General features: G+C 43.6%; 45 non-coding genes across 45 annotated transcripts; 27 read left to right on the top strand and 18 right to left on the bottom strand.

The window, feature by feature from the left end:
- Positions 1 to 149: 149 nt before the first annotated feature.
- On the bottom strand, positions 150 to 231 carry AC3HAE_031381 (transfer RNA serine (anticodon GCU)). Its single transcript has one exon. It is a non-coding gene; the product is annotated as a tRNA-Ser (tRNA).
- A 159-nt stretch (positions 232 to 390) lies between these two features.
- AC3HAE_031380 (transfer RNA glutamine (anticodon CUG)) lies at positions 391 to 462 on the bottom strand. The gene has a single exon. It is a non-coding gene; the product is annotated as a tRNA-Gln (tRNA).
- A 170-nt stretch (positions 463 to 632) lies between these two features.
- AC3HAE_031568 (transfer RNA glycine (anticodon UCC)) lies at positions 633 to 704 on the top strand. The gene has a single exon. It is a non-coding gene; the product is annotated as a tRNA-Gly (tRNA).
- Positions 705 to 1,127: 423 nt separating this feature from the next.
- AC3HAE_031566 (transfer RNA glycine (anticodon UCC)) lies at positions 1,128 to 1,199 on the top strand. The gene has a single exon. It is a non-coding gene; the product is annotated as a tRNA-Gly (tRNA).
- Positions 1,200 to 1,581: 382 nt separating this feature from the next.
- AC3HAE_031565 (transfer RNA glycine (anticodon UCC)) lies at positions 1,582 to 1,653 on the top strand. Its single transcript has one exon. It is a non-coding gene; the product is annotated as a tRNA-Gly (tRNA).
- Positions 1,654 to 1,868: 215 nt separating this feature from the next.
- On the bottom strand, positions 1,869 to 1,940 carry AC3HAE_031378 (transfer RNA glutamine (anticodon CUG)). Its single transcript has one exon. It is a non-coding gene; the product is annotated as a tRNA-Gln (tRNA).
- Positions 1,941 to 2,076: 136 nt separating this feature from the next.
- AC3HAE_031564 (transfer RNA glycine (anticodon UCC)) lies at positions 2,077 to 2,148 on the top strand. The gene has a single exon. It is a non-coding gene; the product is annotated as a tRNA-Gly (tRNA).
- Positions 2,149 to 2,530: 382 nt separating this feature from the next.
- Positions 2,531 to 2,602, top strand: AC3HAE_031563 (transfer RNA glycine (anticodon UCC)). Its single transcript has one exon. It is a non-coding gene; the product is annotated as a tRNA-Gly (tRNA).
- Positions 2,603 to 2,809: 207 nt separating this feature from the next.
- AC3HAE_031377 (transfer RNA serine (anticodon GCU)) lies at positions 2,810 to 2,891 on the bottom strand. The gene has a single exon. It is a non-coding gene; the product is annotated as a tRNA-Ser (tRNA).
- A 159-nt stretch (positions 2,892 to 3,050) lies between these two features.
- Positions 3,051 to 3,122, bottom strand: AC3HAE_031376 (transfer RNA glutamine (anticodon CUG)). Its single transcript has one exon. It is a non-coding gene; the product is annotated as a tRNA-Gln (tRNA).
- Positions 3,123 to 3,292: 170 nt separating this feature from the next.
- Positions 3,293 to 3,364, top strand: AC3HAE_031561 (transfer RNA glycine (anticodon UCC)). Its single transcript has one exon. It is a non-coding gene; the product is annotated as a tRNA-Gly (tRNA).
- Positions 3,365 to 3,579: 215 nt separating this feature from the next.
- AC3HAE_031375 (transfer RNA glutamine (anticodon CUG)) lies at positions 3,580 to 3,651 on the bottom strand. The gene has a single exon. It is a non-coding gene; the product is annotated as a tRNA-Gln (tRNA).
- A 136-nt stretch (positions 3,652 to 3,787) lies between these two features.
- Positions 3,788 to 3,859, top strand: AC3HAE_031560 (transfer RNA glycine (anticodon UCC)). The gene has a single exon. It is a non-coding gene; the product is annotated as a tRNA-Gly (tRNA).
- Positions 3,860 to 4,241: 382 nt separating this feature from the next.
- On the top strand, positions 4,242 to 4,313 carry AC3HAE_031559 (transfer RNA glycine (anticodon UCC)). Its single transcript has one exon. It is a non-coding gene; the product is annotated as a tRNA-Gly (tRNA).
- Positions 4,314 to 4,761: 448 nt separating this feature from the next.
- AC3HAE_031373 (transfer RNA glutamine (anticodon CUG)) lies at positions 4,762 to 4,833 on the bottom strand. Its single transcript has one exon. It is a non-coding gene; the product is annotated as a tRNA-Gln (tRNA).
- A 170-nt stretch (positions 4,834 to 5,003) lies between these two features.
- AC3HAE_031558 (transfer RNA glycine (anticodon UCC)) lies at positions 5,004 to 5,075 on the top strand. Its single transcript has one exon. It is a non-coding gene; the product is annotated as a tRNA-Gly (tRNA).
- A 423-nt stretch (positions 5,076 to 5,498) lies between these two features.
- AC3HAE_031557 (transfer RNA glycine (anticodon UCC)) lies at positions 5,499 to 5,570 on the top strand. Its single transcript has one exon. It is a non-coding gene; the product is annotated as a tRNA-Gly (tRNA).
- A 382-nt stretch (positions 5,571 to 5,952) lies between these two features.
- Positions 5,953 to 6,024, top strand: AC3HAE_031554 (transfer RNA glycine (anticodon UCC)). Its single transcript has one exon. It is a non-coding gene; the product is annotated as a tRNA-Gly (tRNA).
- Positions 6,025 to 6,231: 207 nt separating this feature from the next.
- AC3HAE_031372 (transfer RNA serine (anticodon GCU)) lies at positions 6,232 to 6,313 on the bottom strand. The gene has a single exon. It is a non-coding gene; the product is annotated as a tRNA-Ser (tRNA).
- Positions 6,314 to 6,472: 159 nt separating this feature from the next.
- AC3HAE_031371 (transfer RNA glutamine (anticodon CUG)) lies at positions 6,473 to 6,544 on the bottom strand. Its single transcript has one exon. It is a non-coding gene; the product is annotated as a tRNA-Gln (tRNA).
- Positions 6,545 to 6,714: 170 nt separating this feature from the next.
- AC3HAE_031553 (transfer RNA glycine (anticodon UCC)) lies at positions 6,715 to 6,786 on the top strand. The gene has a single exon. It is a non-coding gene; the product is annotated as a tRNA-Gly (tRNA).
- Positions 6,787 to 7,209: 423 nt separating this feature from the next.
- On the top strand, positions 7,210 to 7,281 carry AC3HAE_031552 (transfer RNA glycine (anticodon UCC)). Its single transcript has one exon. It is a non-coding gene; the product is annotated as a tRNA-Gly (tRNA).
- Positions 7,282 to 7,663: 382 nt separating this feature from the next.
- Positions 7,664 to 7,735, top strand: AC3HAE_031551 (transfer RNA glycine (anticodon UCC)). The gene has a single exon. It is a non-coding gene; the product is annotated as a tRNA-Gly (tRNA).
- Positions 7,736 to 7,942: 207 nt separating this feature from the next.
- Positions 7,943 to 8,024, bottom strand: AC3HAE_031370 (transfer RNA serine (anticodon GCU)). Its single transcript has one exon. It is a non-coding gene; the product is annotated as a tRNA-Ser (tRNA).
- Positions 8,025 to 8,183: 159 nt separating this feature from the next.
- On the bottom strand, positions 8,184 to 8,255 carry AC3HAE_031369 (transfer RNA glutamine (anticodon CUG)). Its single transcript has one exon. It is a non-coding gene; the product is annotated as a tRNA-Gln (tRNA).
- Positions 8,256 to 8,425: 170 nt separating this feature from the next.
- On the top strand, positions 8,426 to 8,497 carry AC3HAE_031550 (transfer RNA glycine (anticodon UCC)). Its single transcript has one exon. It is a non-coding gene; the product is annotated as a tRNA-Gly (tRNA).
- A 423-nt stretch (positions 8,498 to 8,920) lies between these two features.
- AC3HAE_031549 (transfer RNA glycine (anticodon UCC)) lies at positions 8,921 to 8,992 on the top strand. Its single transcript has one exon. It is a non-coding gene; the product is annotated as a tRNA-Gly (tRNA).
- A 382-nt stretch (positions 8,993 to 9,374) lies between these two features.
- On the top strand, positions 9,375 to 9,446 carry AC3HAE_031548 (transfer RNA glycine (anticodon UCC)). The gene has a single exon. It is a non-coding gene; the product is annotated as a tRNA-Gly (tRNA).
- Positions 9,447 to 9,661: 215 nt separating this feature from the next.
- AC3HAE_031367 (transfer RNA glutamine (anticodon CUG)) lies at positions 9,662 to 9,733 on the bottom strand. The gene has a single exon. It is a non-coding gene; the product is annotated as a tRNA-Gln (tRNA).
- Positions 9,734 to 9,869: 136 nt separating this feature from the next.
- Positions 9,870 to 9,941, top strand: AC3HAE_031547 (transfer RNA glycine (anticodon UCC)). Its single transcript has one exon. It is a non-coding gene; the product is annotated as a tRNA-Gly (tRNA).
- A 382-nt stretch (positions 9,942 to 10,323) lies between these two features.
- Positions 10,324 to 10,395, top strand: AC3HAE_031546 (transfer RNA glycine (anticodon UCC)). Its single transcript has one exon. It is a non-coding gene; the product is annotated as a tRNA-Gly (tRNA).
- Positions 10,396 to 10,602: 207 nt separating this feature from the next.
- Positions 10,603 to 10,684, bottom strand: AC3HAE_031366 (transfer RNA serine (anticodon GCU)). The gene has a single exon. It is a non-coding gene; the product is annotated as a tRNA-Ser (tRNA).
- A 159-nt stretch (positions 10,685 to 10,843) lies between these two features.
- Positions 10,844 to 10,915, bottom strand: AC3HAE_031365 (transfer RNA glutamine (anticodon CUG)). The gene has a single exon. It is a non-coding gene; the product is annotated as a tRNA-Gln (tRNA).
- A 665-nt stretch (positions 10,916 to 11,580) lies between these two features.
- On the top strand, positions 11,581 to 11,652 carry AC3HAE_031544 (transfer RNA glycine (anticodon UCC)). Its single transcript has one exon. It is a non-coding gene; the product is annotated as a tRNA-Gly (tRNA).
- A 382-nt stretch (positions 11,653 to 12,034) lies between these two features.
- AC3HAE_031542 (transfer RNA glycine (anticodon UCC)) lies at positions 12,035 to 12,106 on the top strand. The gene has a single exon. It is a non-coding gene; the product is annotated as a tRNA-Gly (tRNA).
- Positions 12,107 to 12,321: 215 nt separating this feature from the next.
- AC3HAE_031364 (transfer RNA glutamine (anticodon CUG)) lies at positions 12,322 to 12,393 on the bottom strand. Its single transcript has one exon. It is a non-coding gene; the product is annotated as a tRNA-Gln (tRNA).
- Positions 12,394 to 12,529: 136 nt separating this feature from the next.
- Positions 12,530 to 12,601, top strand: AC3HAE_031541 (transfer RNA glycine (anticodon UCC)). The gene has a single exon. It is a non-coding gene; the product is annotated as a tRNA-Gly (tRNA).
- Positions 12,602 to 12,983: 382 nt separating this feature from the next.
- Positions 12,984 to 13,055, top strand: AC3HAE_031540 (transfer RNA glycine (anticodon UCC)). Its single transcript has one exon. It is a non-coding gene; the product is annotated as a tRNA-Gly (tRNA).
- Positions 13,056 to 13,270: 215 nt separating this feature from the next.
- AC3HAE_031363 (transfer RNA glutamine (anticodon CUG)) lies at positions 13,271 to 13,342 on the bottom strand. The gene has a single exon. It is a non-coding gene; the product is annotated as a tRNA-Gln (tRNA).
- A 136-nt stretch (positions 13,343 to 13,478) lies between these two features.
- On the top strand, positions 13,479 to 13,550 carry AC3HAE_031539 (transfer RNA glycine (anticodon UCC)). The gene has a single exon. It is a non-coding gene; the product is annotated as a tRNA-Gly (tRNA).
- A 382-nt stretch (positions 13,551 to 13,932) lies between these two features.
- Positions 13,933 to 14,004, top strand: AC3HAE_031538 (transfer RNA glycine (anticodon UCC)). The gene has a single exon. It is a non-coding gene; the product is annotated as a tRNA-Gly (tRNA).
- A 207-nt stretch (positions 14,005 to 14,211) lies between these two features.
- AC3HAE_031361 (transfer RNA serine (anticodon GCU)) lies at positions 14,212 to 14,293 on the bottom strand. Its single transcript has one exon. It is a non-coding gene; the product is annotated as a tRNA-Ser (tRNA).
- Positions 14,294 to 14,452: 159 nt separating this feature from the next.
- Positions 14,453 to 14,524, bottom strand: AC3HAE_031360 (transfer RNA glutamine (anticodon CUG)). Its single transcript has one exon. It is a non-coding gene; the product is annotated as a tRNA-Gln (tRNA).
- A 170-nt stretch (positions 14,525 to 14,694) lies between these two features.
- On the top strand, positions 14,695 to 14,766 carry AC3HAE_031537 (transfer RNA glycine (anticodon UCC)). Its single transcript has one exon. It is a non-coding gene; the product is annotated as a tRNA-Gly (tRNA).
- A 423-nt stretch (positions 14,767 to 15,189) lies between these two features.
- AC3HAE_031536 (transfer RNA glycine (anticodon UCC)) lies at positions 15,190 to 15,261 on the top strand. Its single transcript has one exon. It is a non-coding gene; the product is annotated as a tRNA-Gly (tRNA).
- Positions 15,262 to 15,591: the final 330 nt, after the last annotated feature.

Raw genomic sequence — 15,591 nt, 5'->3', positions numbered from 1 at the left:
TTATTTTGCGGCGTCAAGGACTGCCACATGATGAGGATTCATCACATGTTCTACATGGTGCATGTAGAACAATGGTGCAAAATGACCAAGATCCATCATATTTTCTACATGAAGTGGAACTTGATGCACTTGTGTAAGCATGGTTAAAACGATGAGGATGGGATTCGAACCCACGCGTGCAGAGCACAATGGATTAGCAGTCCATCACCTTAACCACTCGGCCACCCCATCAGCTTGCATCACTGTAAATGCTTTGAATTTTTCCCGAAAGGTGGTCTAGACTACATATGGGCTAAGGAGAAATTTGAAAAAGTGTTTAAAGTTTAGGTATTGAAAAATGCATGAGGGGAAACAGCGTAGAGCTGTCTTCTGATGCTACACTGCTCTAACAGGTTCCACCGAGATTTGAACTCGGATCGCTGGATTCAGAGTCCAGAGTGCTAACCGTTACACCATGGAACCATTCAATTTAGGCCGTTGAACCATATCATTAACAATAGTTTTAATAGAGCGTCCATAGCTGCCTTCCAGGCAGTTTCTGTTTAGTCTAAACATAAGTGAAACTGAAAGATGTAGCCGCTCCACCGAGATTTGAGTTTGTGCTCGATGATTCTGAGTAGATTTTTGTTGTGGCATTGGTGGTATAGTGGTGAGCATAGCTGCCTTCCAAGCAGTTGCCCCGGGTTCGATTCCCGGCCAATGCATTGGTGTCAATTTTTCAATGTCCCAGGGATTGAGTTGACTTTGGAAATCAGATTGTGGATTAGTTTTTCTGTGAAGATTGTGCTCTAGACTACTTTTCACTGAATCAAAACAAAACGCAACCGTGGTTCAGACCATCGAGAATGAACAATATCCTCGGTGAAATACCGATGAGAGAAAGAACACAGGTATGACGCCTGCAGTTACGCTCTCAAATAGGTTCCACCGAGATTTGAACTCGGATCGCTGGATTCAGAGTCCAGAGTGCCAACCATTACACCATGGAACCACGCCAACTGCAATAGTTTCTATAGAGTGTCCTTTGCTCTTTAGACTAAATACAAGGGAAAATGAAAAAATTGAAGCGTTCCACAGATATTTGAGTTTGGGTGCGATGATTTCCGAGTAATTCACATGTGGATGATGCATTGGTGGTATAGTGGTGAGCATAGCTGCCTTCCAAGCAGTTGACCCGGGTTCGATTCCCGGCCAATGCATTGCCTTCCATTTTCCAGTGCCACAGGGATTCAGGACTTTTGAAATCAGTGTCTGGATTTTCTTTTCGGTAAAGATTGTGCTCTAGACTACATTTAGGTGAAACGGAAGTATTTAACAGTGGTTCAGACCACAGAGAATGAACAAGACCCTTGCTTCAGCGAGTGAGAACTTTCAAGATCAGTGTCTGGATTTTTTTGCGGTAAAGGTTGTGCTCTAGACTACATCTAAGTGAAACGGAAAAATTGAACAGTTGTTCAGACCATAGAGAATGAACAACACCCTTCATGTCCAGAGTTGTCCTTGGTAGATCAACAGCAAACTAGGTTCCCACGAGATATGAGATTGGGACGGGTGATTAAGGGTACAGTTTGAGTCCTGGTAGCATTGGTGGTATAGTGGTGAGCATAGCTGCCTTCCAAGCAGTTGACCTGGGTTCGATTCCCGGCCAATGCATTGGTGTCAATTTTTCAATGTCCCAGGGATTGAGTTGACTTTGGAAATCAGATTGTGGATTAGTTTTTCTGTGAAGATTGTGCTCTAGACTACTTTTCACTGAATCAAAACAAAACGCAACCGTGGTTCAGACCATCGAGAATGAACAATATCCTCAGTGAAATACCGATGAGAGAAAGAACACAGGTATGACGCCTGCAGTTACGCTCTCAAATAGGTTCCACCGAGATTTGAACTCGGATCGCTGGATTCAGAGTCCAGAGTGCTAACCATTACACCATGGAACCACGACAAGCGCAATAGTTTCTATAGAGTGTCCTTTGCTCTTTAGACTAAATATAAGGGAAAATGAAAAAATTGAAGCGTTCCACAGATATTTGACTTCGGGTGCGATGATTTCCGAGTAATTTCCATAGGCATGATGCATTGGTGGTATAGTGGTGAGCATAGCTGCCTTCCAAGCAGTTGACCCGGGTTCGATTCCCGGCCAATGCATTGCTTTCCATTTTCCAGTGCCACAGGGATTCAGGACTTTTGAAATCAGTGTCTGGATTTTCTTTTCGGTAAAGATTGTGCTCTAGACTACATTTAGGTGAAACTGAAGTATTTAACAGTGGTTCAGACCACAGAGAATGAACAAGACCCTTGCTTCAGCGAGTGAGAACTTTCAAGATCAGTGTCTGGATTTTTTTGCGGTAAAGGTTGTGCTCTAGACTACATCTAAGTGAAACGGAAAAATTGAACAGTTGTTCAGACCATAGAGAATGAACAACACCCTTCATGTCCAGAGTTGTCCTTGGTAGATCAACAGCAAACTAGGTTCCAACGAGATATGAGATTGGGACGGGTGATTAAGGGTACAGTTTGAATCGTCGTAGCATTGGTGGTATAGTGGTGAGCATAGCTGCCTTCCAAGCAGTTGACCCGGGTTCGATTCCCGGCCAATGCATCTTTATCATTTTACCGATGCCAAAGCGAGTTTGGACTTTCAAGATCAATATCTGGATTTATTTTGCGGCGTCAAGGACTGCCACATGACGAGGATTCATCACATGTTCTACATGGTGCATGTAGAACAATGGTGCAAAATGACCAAGATCCATCATATTTTCTACATGAAGTGGAAATTGATGCACTTGTGTAAGCATGGTTAAAACGATGAGGATGGGATTCGAACCCACGCGTGCAGAGCACAATGGATTAGCAGTCCATCACCTTAACCACTCGGCCACCCCATCAGCTTTCATCACTGTAAATGCTTTGAATTTTTCCCGAAAGGTGGTCTAGACTACATATGGGCCAAGGAGAAATTTGAAAAATTGTTTAAAGTTTAGGTATTGAAAAATGCATGAGGGGAAACAGCGTAGAGCTGTCTTCTGAAGCTACACTGCTCTAACAGGTCCCACCGAGATTTGAACTCGGATCGCTGGATTCAGAGTCCAGAGTGCTAACCGTTACACCATGGAACCACGCAAGTTACGCCGTGGAAACATATCGTTAACAATAGTTTTAATAGAGCGTCCATAGCCGCCTTCCAGGCAGTTTCTGTTTAGTCTAAACATAAGTGAAACTGAAAGATGTAGCCGCTCCACCGAGATTTGAGTTGGTGCTCGATGATTCCGAGTAAATTTTTGATGTGGCATTGGTGGTATAGTGGTGAGCATAGCTGCCTTCCAAGCAGTTGACCCGGGTTCGATTCCCGGCCAATGCATTGGTGTCAATGTTTCAACGTCCCAGGGATTGAGTTGACTTTGGAAATCAGATTGTGGATTGGTTTTTCTGTGAAGATTGTGCTCTAGACTACTTTTCACTGAATCAAAACAAAACGCAACCGTGGTTCAGACCATCGAGAATGAACAATATCCTCCGTGAAATACCGATGAGAGAAAGAACACAGGTATGACGCCTGCAGTTACGCTCTCAAATAGGTTCCACCGAGATTTGAACTCGGATCGCTGGATTCAGAGTCCAGAGTGCTAACCATTACACCATGGAACCACGCCAACTGCAATAGTTTCTATAGAGTGTCCTTTGCTCTTTAGACTAAATACAAGGGAAAATGAAAAAATTGAAGCGTTCCACAGATATTTGAGTTTGGGTGCGATGATTTCCGAGTAATTTACATGTGGATGATGCATTGGTGGTATAGTGGTGAGCATAGCTGCCTTCCAAGCAGTTGACCCGGGTTCGATTCCTGGCCAATGCATTGCCTTCCATTTTCCAGTGCCACAGGGATTCAGGACTTTTGAAATCAGTGTCTGGATTTTCTTTTCGGTAAAGATTGTGCTCTAGACTACATTTAGGTGAAACGGAAGTATTTAACAGTGGTTCAGACCACAGAGAATGAACAAGACCCTTGCTTCAGCGAGTGAGAACTTTCAAGATCAGTGTCTGGATTTTTTTGCGGTAAAGGTTGTGCTCTAGACTACATCTAAGTGAAACTGAAAAATTGAACAGTTGTTCAGACCATAGAGAATGAACAACACCCTTCATGTCCAGAGTTGTCCTTGGTAGATCAACAGCAAACTAGGTTCCAACGAGATATGAGATTGGGACGGGTGATTAAGGGTACAGTTTGAGTCCTGGTAGCATTGGTGGTATAGTGGTGAGCATAGCTGCCTTCCAAGCAGTTGACCCGGGTTCGATTCCCGGCCAATGCATCTTTATTATTTTACCGATGCCAAAGCGAGTTTGGACTTTCAAGATCAATATCTGGATTTATTTTGCGGCGTCAAGGACTGCCACATGATGAGGATTCATCACATGTTCTACATGGTGCATGTAGAACAATGGTGCAAAATGACCAAGATCCATCATATTTTCTACATGAAGTGGAACTTGATGCACTTGTGTAAGCATGGTTAAAACGATGAGGATGGGATTCGAACCCACGCGTGCAGAGCACAATGGATTAGCAGTCCATCACCTTAATCACTCGGCCACCCCATCAGCTTGCATCACTGTAAATGCTTTGAATTTTTCCCGAAAGGTGGTCTAGACTACATATGGGCCAAGGAGAAATTTGAAAAAGTGTTTAAAGTTTAGGTATTGAAAAATGCATGAGGGGAAACAGCGTAGAGCTGTCTTCTGAAGCTACACTGCTCTAACAGGTTCCACCGAGATTTGAACTCGGATCGCTGGATTCAGAGTCCAGAGTGCTAACCGTTACACCATGGAACCATTCAATTTAGGCCGTTGAACCATATCATTAACAATAGTTTTAATAGAGCGTCCATAGCTGCCTTCCAGGCAGTTTCTGTTTAGTCTAAACATAAGTGAAACTGAAAGATGTAGCCGCTCCACCGAGATTTGAGTTTGTGCTCGATGATTCTGAGTAGATTTTTGTTGTGGCATTGGTGGTATAGTGGTGAGCATAGCTGCCTTCCAAGCAGTTGCCCCGGGTTCGATTCCCGGCCAATGCATTGGTGTCAATTTTTCAATGTCCCAGGGATTGAGTTGACTTTGGAAATCAGATTGTGGATTAGTTTTTCTGTGAAGATTGTGCTCTAGACTACTTTTCACTGAATCAAAACAAAACGCAACCGTGGTTCAGACCATCGAGAATGAACAATATCCTCGGTGAAATACCGATGAGAGAAAGAACACAGGTATGACGCCTGCAGTTACGCTCTCAAATAGGTTCCACCGAGATTTGAACTCGGATCGCTGGATTCAGAGTCCAGAGTGCCAACCATTACACCATGGAACCACGCCAACTGCAATAGTTTCTATAGAGTGTCCTTTGCTCTTTAGACTAAATACAAGGGAAAATGAAAAAATTGAAGCGTTCCACAGATATTTGAGTTTGGGTGCGATGATTTCCGAGTAATTCACATGTGGATGATGCATTGGTGGTATAGTGGTGAGCATAGCTGCCTTCCAAGCAGTTGACCCGGGTTCGATTCCCGGCCAATGCATTGCCTTCCATTTTCCAGTGCCACAGGGATTCAGGACTTTTGAAATCAGTGTCTGGATTTTCTTTTCGGTAAAGATTGTGCTCTAGACTACATTTAGGTGAAACGGAAGTATTTAACAGTGGTTCAGACCACAGAGAATGAACAAGACCCTTGCTTCAGCGAGTGAGAACTTTCAAGATCAGTGTCTGGATTTTTTTGCGGTAAAGGTTGTGCTCTAGACTACATCTAAGTGAAACGGAAAAATTGAACAGTTGTTCAGACCATAGAGAATGAACAACACCCTTCATGTCCAGAGTTGTCCTTGGTAGATCAACAGCAAACTAGGTTCCCACGAGATATGAGATTGGGACGGGTGATTAAGGGTACAGTTTGAGTCCTGGTAGCATTGGTGGTATAGTGGTGAGCATAGCTGCCTTCCAAGCAGTTGACCCGGGTTCGATTCCCGGCCAATGCATCTTTATCATTTTACCGATGCCAAAGCGAGTTTGGACTTTCAAGATCAATATCTGGATTTATTTTGCGGCGTCAAGGACTGCCACATGATGAGGATTCATCACATGTTCTACATGGTGCATGTAGAACAATGGTGCAAAATGACCAAGATCCATCATATTTTCTACATGAAGTGGAACTTGATGCACTTGTGTAAGCATGGTTAAAACGATGAGGATGGGATTCGAACCCACGCGTGCAGAGCACAATGGATTAGCAGTCCATCACCTTAACCACTCGGCCACCCCATCAGCTTGCATCACTGTAAATGCTTTGAATTTTTCCCGAAAGGTGGTCTAGACTACATATGGGCTAAGGAGAAATTTGAAAAAGTGTTTAAAGTTTAGGTATTGAAAAATGCATGAGGGGAAACAGCGTAGAGCTGTCTTCTGAAGCTACACTGCTCTAACAGGTTCCACCGAGATTTGAACTCGGATCGCTGGATTCAGAGTCCAGAGTGCTAACCGTTACACCATGGAACCATTCAATTTAGGCCGTTGAACCATATCATTAACAATAGTTTTAATAGAGCGTCCATAGCTGCCTTCCAGGCAGTTTCTGTTTAGTCTAAACATAAGTGAAACTGAAAGATGTAGCCGCTCCACCGAGATTTGAGTTTGTGCTCGATGATTCTGAGTAGATTTTTGTTGTGGCATTGGTGGTATAGTGGTGAGCATAGCTGCCTTCCAAGCAGTTGCCCCGGGTTCGATTCCCGGCCAATGCATTGGTGTCAATTTTTCAATGTCCCAGGGATTGAGTTGACTTTGGAAATCAGATTGTGGATTAGTTTTTCTGTGAAGATTGTGCTCTAGACTACTTTTCACTGAATCAAAACAAAACGCAACCGTGGTTCAGACCATCGAGAATGAACAATATCCTCGGTGAAATACCGATGAGAGAAAGAACACAGGTATGACGCCTGCAGTTACGCTCTCAAATAGGTTCCACCGAGATTTGAACTCGGATCGCTGGATTCAGAGTCCAGAGTGCCAACCATTACACCATGGAACCACGCCAACTGCAATAGTTTCTATAGAGTGTCCTTTGCTCTTTAGACTAAATACAAGGGAAAATGAAAAAATTGAAGCGTTCCACAGATATTTGAGTTTGGGTGCGATGATTTCCGAGTAATTCACATGTGGATGATGCATTGGTGGTATAGTGGTGAGCATAGCTGCCTTCCAAGCAGTTGACCCGGGTTCGATTCCCGGCCAATGCATTGCCTTCCATTTTCCAGTGCCACAGGGATTCAGGACTTTTGAAATCAGTGTCTGGATTTTCTTTTCGGTAAAGATTGTGCTCTAGACTACATTTAGGTGAAACGGAAGTATTTAACAGTGGTTCAGACCACAGAGAATGAACAAGACCCTTGCTTCAGCGAGTGAGAACTTTCAAGATCAGTGTCTGGATTTTTTTGCGGTAAAGGTTGTGCTCTAGACTACATCTAAGTGAAACGGAAAAATTGAACAGTTGTTCAGACCATAGAGAATGAACAACACCCTTCATGTCCAGAGTTGTCCTTGGTAGATCAACAGCAAACTAGGTTCCCACGAGATATGAGATTGGGACGGGTGATTAAGGGTACAGTTTGAGTCCTGGTAGCATTGGTGGTATAGTGGTGAGCATAGCTGCCTTCCAAGCAGTTGACCCGGGTTCGATTCCCGGCCAATGCATCTTTATCATTTTACCGATGCCAAAGCGAGTTTGGACTTTCAAGATCAATATCTGGATTTATTTTGCGGCGTCAAGGACTGCCACATGATGAGGATTCATCACATGTTCTACATGGTGCATGTAGAACAATGGTGCAAAATGACCAAGATCCATCATATTTTCTACATGAAGTGGAACTTGATGCACTTGTGTAAGCATGGTTAAAACGATGAGGATGGGATTCGAACCCACGCGTGCAGAGCACAATGGATTAGCAGTCCATCACCTTAACCACTCGGCCACCCCATCAGCTTGCATCACTGTAAATGCTTTGAATTTTTCCCGAAAGGTGGTCTAGACTACATATGGGCTAAGGAGAAATTTGAAAAAGTGTTTAAAGTTTAGGTATTGAAAAATGCATGAGGGGAAACAGCGTAGAGCTGTCTTCTGAAGCTACACTGCTCTAACAGGTTCCACCGAGATTTGAACTCGGATCGCTGGATTCAGAGTCCAGAGTGCTAACCGTTACACCATGGAACCATTCAATTTAGGCCGTTGAACCATATCATTAACAATAGTTTTAATAGAGCGTCCATAGCTGCCTTCCAGGCAGTTTCTGTTTAGTCTAAACATAAGTGAAACTGAAAGATGTAGCCGCTCCACCGAGATTTGAGTTTGTGCTCGATGATTCTGAGTAGATTTTTGTTGTGGCATTGGTGGTATAGTGGTGAGCATAGCTGCCTTCCAAGCAGTTGCCCCGGGTTCGATTCCCGGCCAATGCATTGGTGTCAATTTTTCAATGTCCCAGGGATTGAGTTGACTTTGGAAATCAGATTGTGGATTAGTTTTTCTGTGAAGATTGTGCTCTAGACTACTTTTCACTGAATCAAAACAAAACGCAACCGTGGTTCAGACCATCGAGAATGAACAATATCCTCGGTGAAATACCGATGAGAGAAAGAACACAGGTATGACGCCTGCAGTTACGCTCTCAAATAGGTTCCACCGAGATTTGAACTCGGATCGCTGGATTCAGAGTCCAGAGTGCCAACCATTACACCATGGAACCACGCCAACTGCAATAGTTTCTATAGAGTGTCCTTTGCTCTTTAGACTAAATACAAGGGAAAATGAAAAAATTGAAGCGTTCCACAGATATTTGAGTTTGGGTGCGATGATTTCCGAGTAATTCACATGTGGATGATGCATTGGTGGTATAGTGGTGAGCATAGCTGCCTTCCAAGCAGTTGACCCGGGTTCGATTCCCGGCCAATGCATTGCCTTCCATTTTCCAGTGCCACAGGGATTCAGGACTTTTGAAATCAGTGTCTGGATTTTCTTTTCGGTAAAGATTGTGCTCTAGACTACATTTAGGTGAAACGGAAGTATTTAACAGTGGTTCAGACCACAGAGAATGAACAAGACCCTTGCTTCAGCGAGTGAGAACTTTCAAGATCAGTGTCTGGATTTTTTTGCGGTAAAGGTTGTGCTCTAGACTACATCTAAGTGAAACGGAAAAATTGAACAGTTGTTCAGACCATAGAGAATGAACAACACCCTTCATGTCCAGAGTTGTCCTTGGTAGATCAACAGCAAACTAGGTTCCCACGAGATATGAGATTGGGACGGGTGATTAAGGGTACAGTTTGAGTCCTGGTAGCATTGGTGGTATAGTGGTGAGCATAGCTGCCTTCCAAGCAGTTGACCCGGGTTCGATTCCCGGCCAATGCATTGGTGTCAATTTTTCAATGTCCCAGGGATTGAGTTGACTTTGGAAATCAGATTGTGGATTAGTTTTTCTGTGAAGATTGTGCTCTAGACTACTTTTCACTGAATCAAAACAAAACGCAACCGTGGTTCAGACCATCGAGAATGAACAATATCCTCAGTGAAATACCGATGAGAGAAAGAACACAGGTATGACGCCTGCAGTTACGCTCTCAAATAGGTTCCACCGAGATTTGAACTCGGATCGCTGGATTCAGAGTCCAGAGTGCTAACCATTACACCATGGAACCACGCCAACTGCAATAGTTTCTATAGAGTGTCCTTTGCTCTTTAGACTAAATACAAGGGAAAATGAAAAAATTGAAGCGTTCCACAGATATTTGAGTTTGGGTGCGATGATTTCCGAGTAATTTACATGTGGATGATGCATTGGTGGTATAGTGGTGAGCATAGCTGCCTTCCAAGCAGTTGACCCGGGTTCGATTCCCGGCCAATGCATTGCCTTCCATTTTCCAGTGCCACAGGGATTCAGGACTTTTGAAATCAGTGTCTGGATTTTCTTTTCGGTAAAGATTGTGCTCTAGACTACATTTAGGTGAAACGGAAGTATTTAACAGTGGTTCAGACCACAGAGAATGAACAAGACCCTTGCTTCAGCGAGTGAGAACTTTCAAGATCAGTGTCTGGATTTTTTTGCGGTAAAGGTTGTGCTCTAGACTACATCTAAGTGAAACGGAAAAATTGAACAGTTGTTCAGACCATAGAGAATGAACAACACCCTTCATGTCCAGAGTTGTCCTTGGTAGATCAACAGCAAACTAGGTTCCCACGAGATATGAGATTGGGACGGGTGATTAAGGGTACAGTTTGAGTCCTGGTAGCATTGGTGGTATAGTGGTGAGCATAGCTGCCTTCCAAGCAGTTGACCCGGGTTCGATTCCCGGCCAATGCATCTTTATCATTTTACCGATGCCAAAGCGAGTTTGGACTTTCAAGATCAATATCTGGATTTATTTTGCGGCGTCAAGGACTGCCACATGATGAGGATTCATCACATGTTCTACATGGTGCATGTAGAACAATGGTGCAAAATGACCAAGATCCATCATATTTTCTACATGAAGTGGAACTTGATGCACTTGTGTAAGCATGGTTAAAACGATGAGGATGGGATTCGAACCCACGCGTGCAGAGCACAATGGATTAGCAGTCCATCACCTTAACCACTCGGCCACCCCATCAGCTTGCATCACTGTAAATGCTTTGAATTTTTCCCGAAAGGTGGTCTAGACTACATATGGGCTAAGGAGAAATTTGAAAAAGTGTTTAAAGTTTAGGTATTGAAAAATGCATGAGGGGAAACAGCGTAGAGCTGTCTTCTGAAGCTACACTGCTCTAACAGGTTCCACCGAGATTTGAACTCGGATCGCTGGATTCAGAGTCCAGAGTGCTAACCGTTACACCATGGAACCATTCAATTTAGGCCGTTGAACCATATCATTAACAATAGTTTTAATAGAGCGTCCATAGCTGCCTTCCAGGCAGTTTCTGTTTAGTCTAAACATAAGTGAAACTGAAAGATGTAGCCGCTCCACCGAGATTTGAGTTTGTGCTCGATGATTCTGAGTAGATTTTTGTTGTGGCATTGGTGGTATAGTGGTGAGCATAGCTGCCTTCCAAGCCGTTGCCCCGGGTTCGATTCCCGGCCAATGCATTGGTGTCAATTTTTCAATGTCCCAGGGATTGAGTTGACTTTGGAAATCAGATTGTGGATTAGTTTTTCTGTGAAGATTGTGCTCTAGACTACTTTTCACTGAATCAAAACAAAACGCAACCGTGGTTCAGACCATCGAGAATGAACAATATCCTCGGTGAAATACCGATGAGAGAAAGAACACAGGTATGACGCCTGCAGTTACGCTCTCAAATAGGTTCCACCGAGATTTGAACTCGGATCGCTGGATTCAGAGTCCAGAGTGCCAACCATTACACCATGGAACCACGCCAACTGCAATAGTTTCTATAGAGTGTCCTTTGCTCTTTAGACTAAATACAAGGGAAAATGAAAAAATTGAAGCGTTCCACAGATATTTGAGTTTGGGTGCGATGATTTCCGAGTAATTCACATGTGGATGATGCATTGGTGGTATAGTGGTGAGCATAGCTGCCTTCCAAGCAGTTGACCCGGGTTCGATTCCCGGCCAATGCATTGCCTTCCATTTTCCAGTGCCACAGGGATTCAGGACTTTTGAAATCAGTGTCTGGATTTTCTTTTCGGTAAAGATTGTGCTCTAGACTACATTTAGGTGAAACGGAAGTATTTAACAGTGGTTCAGACCACAGAGAATGAACAAGACCCTTGCTTCAGCGAGTGAGAACTTTCAAGATCAGTGTCTGGATTTTTTTGCGGTAAAGGTTGTGCTCTAGACTACATCTAAGTGAAACGGAAAAATTGAACAGTTGTTCAGACCATAGAGAATGAACAACACCCTTCATGTCCAGAGTTGTCCTTGGTAGATCAACAGCAAACTAGGTTCCCACGAGATATGAGATTGGGACGGGTGATTAAGGGTACAGTTTGAGTCCTGGTAGCATTGGTGGTATAGTGGTGAGCATAGCTGCCTTCCAAGCAGTTGACCCGGGTTCGTTTCCCGGCCAATGCATTGGTGTCAATTTTTCAATGTCCCAGGGATTGAGTTGACTTTGGAAATCAGATTGTGGATTAGTTTTTCTGTGAAGGTTGTGCTCTAGACTACTTTTCACTGAATCAAAACAAAACGCAACCGTGGTTCAGACCATCGAGAATGAACAATATCCTCAGTGAAATACCGATGAGAGAAAGAACACAGGTATGACGCCTGCAGTTACGCTCTCAAATAGGTTCCACCGAGATTTGAACTCGGATCGCTGGATTCAGAGTCCAGAGTGCTAACCATTACACCATGGAACCACGCCAACTGCAATAGTTTCTATAGAGTGTCCTTTGCTCTTTAGACTAAATACAAGGGAAAATGAAAAAATTGAAGCGTTCCACAGATATTTGAGTTTGGGTGCGATGATTTCCGAGTAATTTACATGTGGATGATGCATTGGTGGTATAGTGGTGAGCATAGCTGCCTTCCAAGCAGTTGACCCGGGTTCGATTCCCGGCCAATGCATTGCCTTCCATTTTCCAGTGCCACAGGGATTCAGGACTTTTGAAATCAGTGTCTGGATTTTCTTTTCGGTAAAGATTGTGCTCTAGACTACATTTAGGTGAAACGGAAGTATTTAACAGTGGTTCAGACCACAGAGAATGAACAAGACCCTTGCTTCAGCGAGTGAGAACTTTCAAGATCAGTGTCTGGATTTTTTTGCGGTAAAGGTTGTGCTCTAGACTACATCTAAGTGAAACGGAAAAATTGAACAGTTGTTCAGACCATAGAGAATGAACAACACCCTTCATGTCCAGAGTTGTCCTTGGTAGATCAACAGCAAACTAGGTTCCCACGAGATATGAGATTGGGACGGGTGATTAAGGGTACAGTTTGAGTCCTGGTAGCATTGGTGGTATAGTGGTGAGCATAGCTGCCTTCCAAGCAGTTGACCCGGGTTCGATTCCCGGCCAATGCATTGGTGTCAATTTTTCAATTTCCCAGGGATTGAGTTGACTTTGGAAATCAGATTGTGGATTAGTTTTTCTGTGAAGATTGTGCTCTAGACTACTTTTCACTGAATCAAAACAAAACGCAACCGTGGTTCAGACCATCGAGAATGAACAATATCCTCAGTGAAATACCGATGAGAGAAAGAACACAGGTATGACGCCTGCAGTTACGCTCTCAAATAGGTTCCACCGAGATTTGAACTCGGATCGCTGGATTCAGAGTCCAGAGTGCTAACCATTACACCATGGAACCACGCCAACTGCAATAGTTTCTATAGAGTGTCCTTTGCTCTTTAGACTAAATACAAGGGAAAATGAAAAAATTGAAGCATTCCACAGATATTTGAGTTTGGGTGCGATGATTTCCGAGTAATTTACATGTGGATGTTGCATTGGTGGTATAGTGGTGAGCATAGCTGCCTTCCAAGCAGTTGACCCGGGTTCGATTCCCGGCCAATGCATTGCCTTCCATTTTCCAGTGCCACAGGGATTCAGGACTTTTGAAATCAGTGTCTGGATTTTCTTTTCGGTAAAGATTGTGCTCTAGACTACATTTAGGTGAAACGGAAGTATTTAACAGTGGTTCAGACCACAGAGAATGAACAAGACCCTTGCTTCAGCGAGTGAGAACTTTCAAGATCAGTGTCTGGATTTTTTTGCGGTAAAGGTTGTGCTCTAGACTACATCTAAGTGAAACGGAAAAATTGAACAGTTGTTCAGACCATAGAGAATGAACAACACCCTTCATGTCCAGAGTTGTCCTTGGTAGATCAACAGCAAACTAGGTTCCCACGAGATATGAGATTGGGACGGGTGATTAAGGGTACAGTTTGAGTCCTGGTAGCATTGGTGGTATAGTGGTGAGCATAGCTGCCTTCCAAGCAGTTGACCCGGGTTCGATTCCCGGCCAATGCATCTTTATCATTTTACCGATGCCAAAGCGAGTTTGGACTTTCAAGATCAATATCTGGATTTATTTTGCGGCGTCAAGGACTGCCACATGATGAGGATTCATCACATGTTCTACATGGTGCATGTAGAACAATGGTGCAAAATGACCAAGATCCATCATATTTTCTACATGAAGTGGAACTTGATGCACTTGTGTAAGCATGGTTAAAACGATGAGGATGGGATTCGAACCCACGCGTGCAGAGCACAATGGATTAGCAGTCCATCACCTTAACCACTCGGCCACCCCATCAGCTTGCATCACTGTAAATGCTTTGAATTTTTCCCGAAAGGTGGTCTAGACTACATATGGGCTAAGGAGAAATTTGAAAAAGTGTTTAAAGTTTAGGTATTGAAAAATGCATGAGGGGAAACAGCGTAGAGCTGTCTTCTGAAGCTACACTGCTCTAACAGGTTCCACCGAGATTTGAACTCGGATCGCTGGATTCAGAGTCCAGAGTGCTAACCGTTACACCATGGAACCATTCAATTTAGGCCGTTGAACCATATCATTAACAATAGTTTTAATAGAGCGTCCATAGCTGCCTTCCAGGCAGTTTCTGTTTAGTCTAAACATAAGTGAAACTGAAAGATGTAGCCGCTCCACCGAGATTTGAGTTTGTGCTCGATGATTCTGAGTAGATTTTTGTTGTGGCATTGGTGGTATAGTGGTGAGCATAGCTGCCTTCCAAGCAGTTGCCCCGGGTTCGATTCCCGGCCAATGCATTGGTGTCAATTTTTCAATGTCCCAGGGATTGAGTTGACTTTGGAAATCAGATTGTGGATTAGTTTTTCTGTGAAGATTGTGCTCTAGACTACTTTTCACTGAATCAAAACAAAACGCAACCGTGGTTCAGACCATCGAGAATGAACAATATCCTCGGTGAAATACCGATGAGAGAAAGAACACAGGTATGACGCCTGCAGTTACGCTCTCAAATAGGTTCCACCGAGATTTGAACTCGGATCGCTGGATTCAGAGTCCAGAGTGCCAACCATTACACCATGGAACCACGCCAACTGCAATAGTTTCTATAGAGTGTCCTTTGCTCTTTAGACTAAATACAAGGGAAAATGAAAAAATTGAAGCGTTCCACAGATATTTGAGTTTGGGTGCGATGATTTCCGAGTAATTCACATGTGGATGATGCATTGGTGGTATAGTGGTGAGCATAGCTGCCTTCCAAGCAGTTGACCCGGGTTCGATTCCCGGCCAATGCATTGCCTTCCATTTTCCAGTGCCACAGGGATTCAGGACTTTTGAAATCAGTGTCTGGATTTTCTTTTCGGTAAAGATTGTGCTCTAGACTACATTTAGGTGAAACGGAAGTATTTAACAGTGGTTCAGACCACAGAGAATGAACAAGACCCTTGCTTCAGCGAGTGAGAACTTTCAAGATCAGTGTCTGGATTTTTTTGCGGTAAAGGTTGTGCTCTAGACTACATCTAAGTGAAACGGAAAAATTGAACAGTTGTTCAGACCATAGAGAATGAACAACACCCTTCATGTCCAGAGTTGTCCTTGGTAGATCAACAGCAAACTAGGTTCCC

Source organism: Micromesistius poutassou (assembly GCF_964030765.1).
Source record: "Micromesistius poutassou genome assembly, chromosome: 16".
NCBI classification, from domain to species: Eukaryota; Metazoa; Chordata; class Actinopteri; order Gadiformes; family Gadidae; genus Micromesistius; species Micromesistius poutassou.
This window is presented reverse-complemented; position numbering and strand designations above follow the sequence as displayed.